Below are 6,101 nucleotides of genomic sequence, written 5' to 3'. Positions count from 1 at the left end.
CGGGGTGTTCCATCTTCTTGGCAGCAGGGATAACTTTCAGGGAAAGACCCCTTTTCTCGAGACTGCCGTTTTAAGAATTGCTCCCAATTTTTATTTTTTACCCCTGGAATATCACACCTGACCTGTGTCTTATGACAGAGTATTGTGGTTATTTCAATAATATACGGCAAAGGGGTATTAGGATGATAACAATAGTTTTCTGGATTTATTCCAAAAGCAAAAATCTCCCACCATCTATCAGATCCTTTTTCAAATTGTCCTGTTTGCACACCTTCCTGTAATGCAATCTCAGTCAAATTTCTTTCAAAATTGTAACACTCTGTACAAATCCATCTTGGGGATCGACCCCACTTAGAATGTGTCCACCACTTTTCTTTACACACTTTCCAAATGTAACATACAAAAGGATAACATTCACAATTTGGTACTGTACACAAGATTTGCATGTGAGAGTTCATCAGATCCCGTCTCTATGTTGATGGTAGAGAGCGAGAAGTATCTGCTGAATTTTCTGGATCAGCTGAAGGTAAATCACTGGGATCAGCAGGTTTAGTCCATCGGCTCGGCACCCAGACAGGCCCTGTGGGGATAGACACACAAAGATAACCACGTCCCCAATAGAGTACCTTGCTAGGACCTCCTCACAGACCTGTTTTTGGATCCTTATAGACCAATCAGTTTGCCTTAGCATTTCTTTCTCTTAAACCCACATCCCATTTGTGACTACGAATATGGATAATAGCAAAGGCAGCAATCCTCAACTTTACTGCTTCTTTGAAGCTGCAAAAACAGTTCATATAAACAAGGGTATTTTACTTCCTTTATGTCTGCATTTTCAATACGTTCACTTACTCCTGCAACATATAAAGAATCAGTTACCACATTAACAGGACCCTTAAACTTCACCAAAACCCAAACAACAGCGACTAATTCCAGAGTTTGTAATGTGTCTTCCTTTTGAGCTGGAATAATGTGATGATTCCATTGTCTTTCTGAATCTTGCCATGTAGCAGCAGCTGTACGAGATTTCTTTCCAGCATCAGTTGATGCCCCTGGTAATGGCACAAATGATCGTTTGGGCTTCTCAATCCAATTCTGTTGGCCTATCCATCGTAGTGGCATTCCATTCGAGGCACTTCCTCAGTACTGACCACACTGCTGTTGTCAAGCAATGCTTCTTGCAATGTGGAGCTTTTTTTTTTTTTTTTTTTTAATTGGTATCTGAATTACAGCTGGATCTGCACCCATAATTTGTCACAATCGCTTCTACCTTTGTTTTATTAAATTTGCTAAAATTTCAACTTTTTGAATTAAGGTATGTCTCTGTTGTAGTGGCGGTAACAACCACTCTAATACCCATATCTCCCCTGTTTTCTTTTGTTGCTATGTCAGGGCACCGATGAGATGTAGAGGTCCAAACCATACAGTAAGATTAATGTCCAAGTCTGGATCTCACTTATGAACAACACCTGTCTGGATACAGTCCATTATTTTATTGAGAGCTTCTTGTTGTTCACTGGTGACCTGTATGGGTGCTGTAGGAGCAGTACCTTTTAACAAAGGTCGTAAAGATTGTAGAAGTTCATTAGGAATACTTACAACAGGTTTAAGCCATTGTAAATCTCCTAGCAATCGCTGAGCATCATGAACAGTATGAAGTGACATGTTTAATGACAGTTTCTGAGGGGCAACAGACTGCTCAGTTAAAGTCCACCCAAGATATTTCCATGGGGATGACAGCTGTATTTTCTCAGGTGCAACAATCAGTCCATTCTGAAGTAGGTGTGTTTGAATATCTTTAACTTGTTTATCTGTAAAAGTTTGTGATTGAGCAAAAAGAATATCATCCATATAATGATAAATAATAGTTGTAGGCCACCAAACACGTAGTGGCTGCAAAGCATCAACATCAAGCTGGCACAAGGTAGGAGAATTACGCATACCCTGTGGTAAAACTGTCCATTCAAATCTCTTGTCTGGTTCTGCTCGATTTAATGAGGGCAAGGTAAAAGCAAATCTGCAAGTATCCTGTTCATGCAGTGAGATAGTGAAAAAACAGTCCTTTAAATCAATTATTAACAAGGGCCAATCTTTTGGTAACGTTGCAGGATTGGGCAAACCAGGTTGTAGTGCCCCCATTGGCTCCATTTGTTCATTTACTGCACATAAGTCGTGCAGCAATCGATATTTTCCAGAGTTCTTTTTTATAACAAAAATAGGAGTATTCCAAGGACTTGTTGACAACTTTAAATGTCCTTGTTGATATTGTTCCAGCACTAATTGATGAGCTTGTTGCAGACTTTCCCTTTTTAAAGGCCACTGTTCAACCCATACTGGTTCCTGAATTATCCATTTAAGTGGGAGTGGGGAAGTCCAAACAATGGCCTCTATTCTAAAGGGTGCTCATTGGTCAAAATAACACCAAGTTGTGACAAAATATCTCGCCCTATTAGACATTGAACCTTGTCTGGTAATGGAACAATTGACAAAGCAGAACTGATGACCTTCCCATCTAATTGAATCTGGATTTGTGGAGACCTTTTTTGCCAAAGTTAAGCCTCCCACCCCTGTAACAGTAACCATACAAGGCAACAAAGGCCATTCCTGGGGCCAATATTGTGGAGCAACAATACTTGAGTCCGCCCCAGTATCCAACAGTCCTTCTAATTGGTGGGATTCTCCGTTATAATTGGGAACAACTGTTTGCTTGGGTCGAGTGTTTAAGTCCAGGGTAAGTAATGTAAGTCCTCCTGTGGAACCAAATCCACCTGTACCCTGTGATTGATTTTTCAATGGTGTCAACTGATGGGTATATTGCAGTAGTGGCATAAATTGTGCAATTCACTGTCCTTTATCAATTCTGGCCGGTGGTGCCAGTGTATATGTCATGATATATATTTCACCAGAATACTCCCCATCAATTACTCCAGGTGAAATAAACAGTCCCATTAGACTAGCAGATGAACGTCCCAACACTATTTCACCCATAGCTTTTCCATTTATCATCACTGGTCCAATAATTCCCGTGGGAATCTTGTAAGGCTGAGATGTCAATAAATCCACAGTCACTGAGGCTGCCAGGTCCAGGCTGAGGCTCCCTGCTGTGGCAGGCTGGAGGGAAGTTGCACTGATGTTCTGGCAGCTGCTATTTGTGTCGTGGTGTAGCGGCTTTTCGCGCTGACCTTCCCGTTTCCCGATCTCCAGCGGCAAACACTGTCAGTGTGGGTATTGGACCAACACTGATTGCACCAAACAGATGGTACAGTACATTCCTTCCGAATATGTCCAAGGTTGCCACAGCGAAAACATTTGAATCGGGAGGCTGGAATCTTGCCATTGTTGGTTGTAGCTGCTTGTAGGGGTGCAAGAGCTGCTAAAACCTGACTTTGAGTAGATGCAGCCTGCTTTTCTAACCCCTGCCCTAGTTCTTTAATTGCCTGGACTGACATTGCCTGTGACCCCACTGGTATATTAGACATCCTCTCTAATGCCTCTTCAATAGTCTAGTTAGTATTTAGGGAATTTAAAACTGAGCTGGTTGCTGGATTACAATTCTGTAATGCACATTGTTTTAATAATGCTCCCCTCATATATTCAGGAACACCTGCCCTCTCTATAGCTGCAGCCACGTTATCAATAAATGCTCCAAATGGCTCATCTCGCCCCTGTTTAATACCCATATAAGATGGAATACCTCCTGGCTCTTTAATCTGGTGAAATGCAGCTCGCACTAACTGCATTCCTTCTCTCAACTTGTCTGGCCCCAAAATACCTTGTGCTTCCACCCGACTATATGCTCCCAAGCCCATAAGTTCCTCTAAAGTTAGCCCATGCAGTGGATCACCTGCCTGTCTTTGCACATTTACACTTTCTTGACAATAAGCTTGCCAGTGTGCATTAAACAACAACTGCTGATGCTGACTAAGAATCAATTCCATAATATTCCTACAATCTGCAGGGAATAAAATCTGTGTACCCCACAAATAATCAATCATTTGTCTAACCGGTTCACTAGTCACTCCAAACTGACTGACTGTAGATCACAACTGTGATAACCATTTCCAATCTAAAGCTGTCATTTGAGCTTGCATTCCACCCCCTTGTATCGGTGCAAAGGTTACGGGACATGCTACTTCCAATACAGCGTCTGCTGTTTTCTGATCTCCCTCTTGCAAAATATTCCATGCCAATGCAGCCCATGTCTCCCTTCTTTCCAGTGCGATAGCCTCACCTAACTCACGCCCTAACTCAGGATTTCTCATAGGGGAGGGTGGTAACAGTGCCAAAGGCTCCGTTCCAGAATCAAGGTTAGTAGGTGAAGGTATTGAAGATGGCACAAAAGGATTAATAGCTGTGGCAGGGGTCAGTGACTGTGCAGGGGGAGTCAAAATTACTGTATTGGTGGCAGGTGGCAATGGACACTCATTAATTCCCTCTAATAATCTATTTTTTGACATAGCTGCAGATGCCTTTGTGGCAGCTGCCTGTTCAGCCTGATACTACAAGAGAGCATTATGAACTATCCGCCACAGTTTCCCCAATTTTATAGCAGTTTTATCATTATTAAAAACAGCTTCCCACAATTTATCTCCAAATTTTCGCCACTCACTTAATTCATGGACTGTATGGGGATTCTGAAAACAACCCTGAGCATACCCATAAGCGAGAAGTCCAGGAAGCTCCTTGCGCAAATCAAAATCTTTAACCTTTTGCTGTTCTAAAAAGCAGGTAAATAAATCATATGCTGCTTGCCTTTCCATCTTACCGTCAGCACGTGCTGTTGCAGCCCCTACAAGGTTTGGGCAGCACGTTACAGCCAGGACTCTCCTCTGAGGTCGCCTGGGGCACGGCACCGTTGCTGTGTGATCAGGACTCTCCTGTGAGGTTGCCTGGAATGCAGCACAGCTGTTGCTTTTCGTCGTCCTTGCTGCAGAGGACCCGTCCCCTGTCGCCAAATCCCTTGGCCGACTCCTTTTTAAGGTCCCAAAGGTTCCAAAGATCCCAAAGGTTCCAAAGGTTGCAAGGGTTCCAAGGGTCCCTAGGGTCTCAAAGGCCCCAAAGGTCCCTGCTGTTCGGGCACCATTTGATGAGTTCGGCAGGAGAAAAGCAGCACTCAATATGAATGATCAGCAAGTCTCATTTATTGGTAACTCTAAAACCACTTATATAGCATCAATAATTAGGCTCATACATCGTGCAAAACCAAACTCATTATTGGATATTTTTATTTAAGGTCAACTCCACCTAATTCCACATTCCTGTGATCGCTCATCTATGCTGAATTCACATTCTTCTGATCACAGTGTCCTGTTCTCAGTTCACAGTTATCATCAAGGTCTTCCTGACTTTGCAACATCTCACACCAACTGTACTCCATTGTCTAATTCTTTCCCAGCTAACTGCTGCATGGGAACATGAGCTTTGCTAGCTAGCCATTCCTCTATAGGACATTTTGATCATTGCTGTGTCCACATCCCAAATGTGACTGCAGATGTAGAATATGACATCAATCTGTTGCAACAAATAGAGCACAAAGCACAGGAAGAGCAAAAGGATTTGACTACAAGTTGGTTTGGCAAAATCTTCAAAGGGTTAGGGTGGAATGTGAGTTCATGGATTAAATCTATCATTGAGAGTGTGATAATCTTACTAATTGTATTCTTAGCAATTTGGTTAGTTTACAGCATCTTCAAGGGAGAAATACAGAAGAAAACATCCTGGAACCAGAAAATAATAAAGGCACTGACACGAGATCCACCCCCACCATCTTCTGGTTTTCCAGTTCCTGACAGCATCCAGGACAACGTTTACAACATTTACATCAATCAAGGATTCGAAGAACATCGAGTGTAAACTCAGAAACAAAGGACTGTATCAAGTGAAAACATTTGCACTTATAGTGAAGTGAAAATGCTTTCAAAAGGGGAAATGATAGTAAAAGGTTTTAAAATCATAGAAAATTTGGGGACTTAGAAAGAAAGTTAGGTTTGGCAAGCCCTGGGAAATGTAGGCCCTGGGAAATGTTAGGCCTTGTGCTTGCTAAAGATCATGTGAAACTACACCTGTGTAATCAATGTATGAGAAATGATAGAATTGTTAGA

Source organism: Poecile atricapillus, chromosome 34 (genome assembly GCF_030490865.1).
Source record: "Poecile atricapillus isolate bPoeAtr1 chromosome 34, bPoeAtr1.hap1, whole genome shotgun sequence".
Classification (NCBI taxonomy): Eukaryota; Metazoa; Chordata; class Aves; order Passeriformes; family Paridae; genus Poecile; species Poecile atricapillus.
This window is presented reverse-complemented; position numbering follows the sequence as displayed.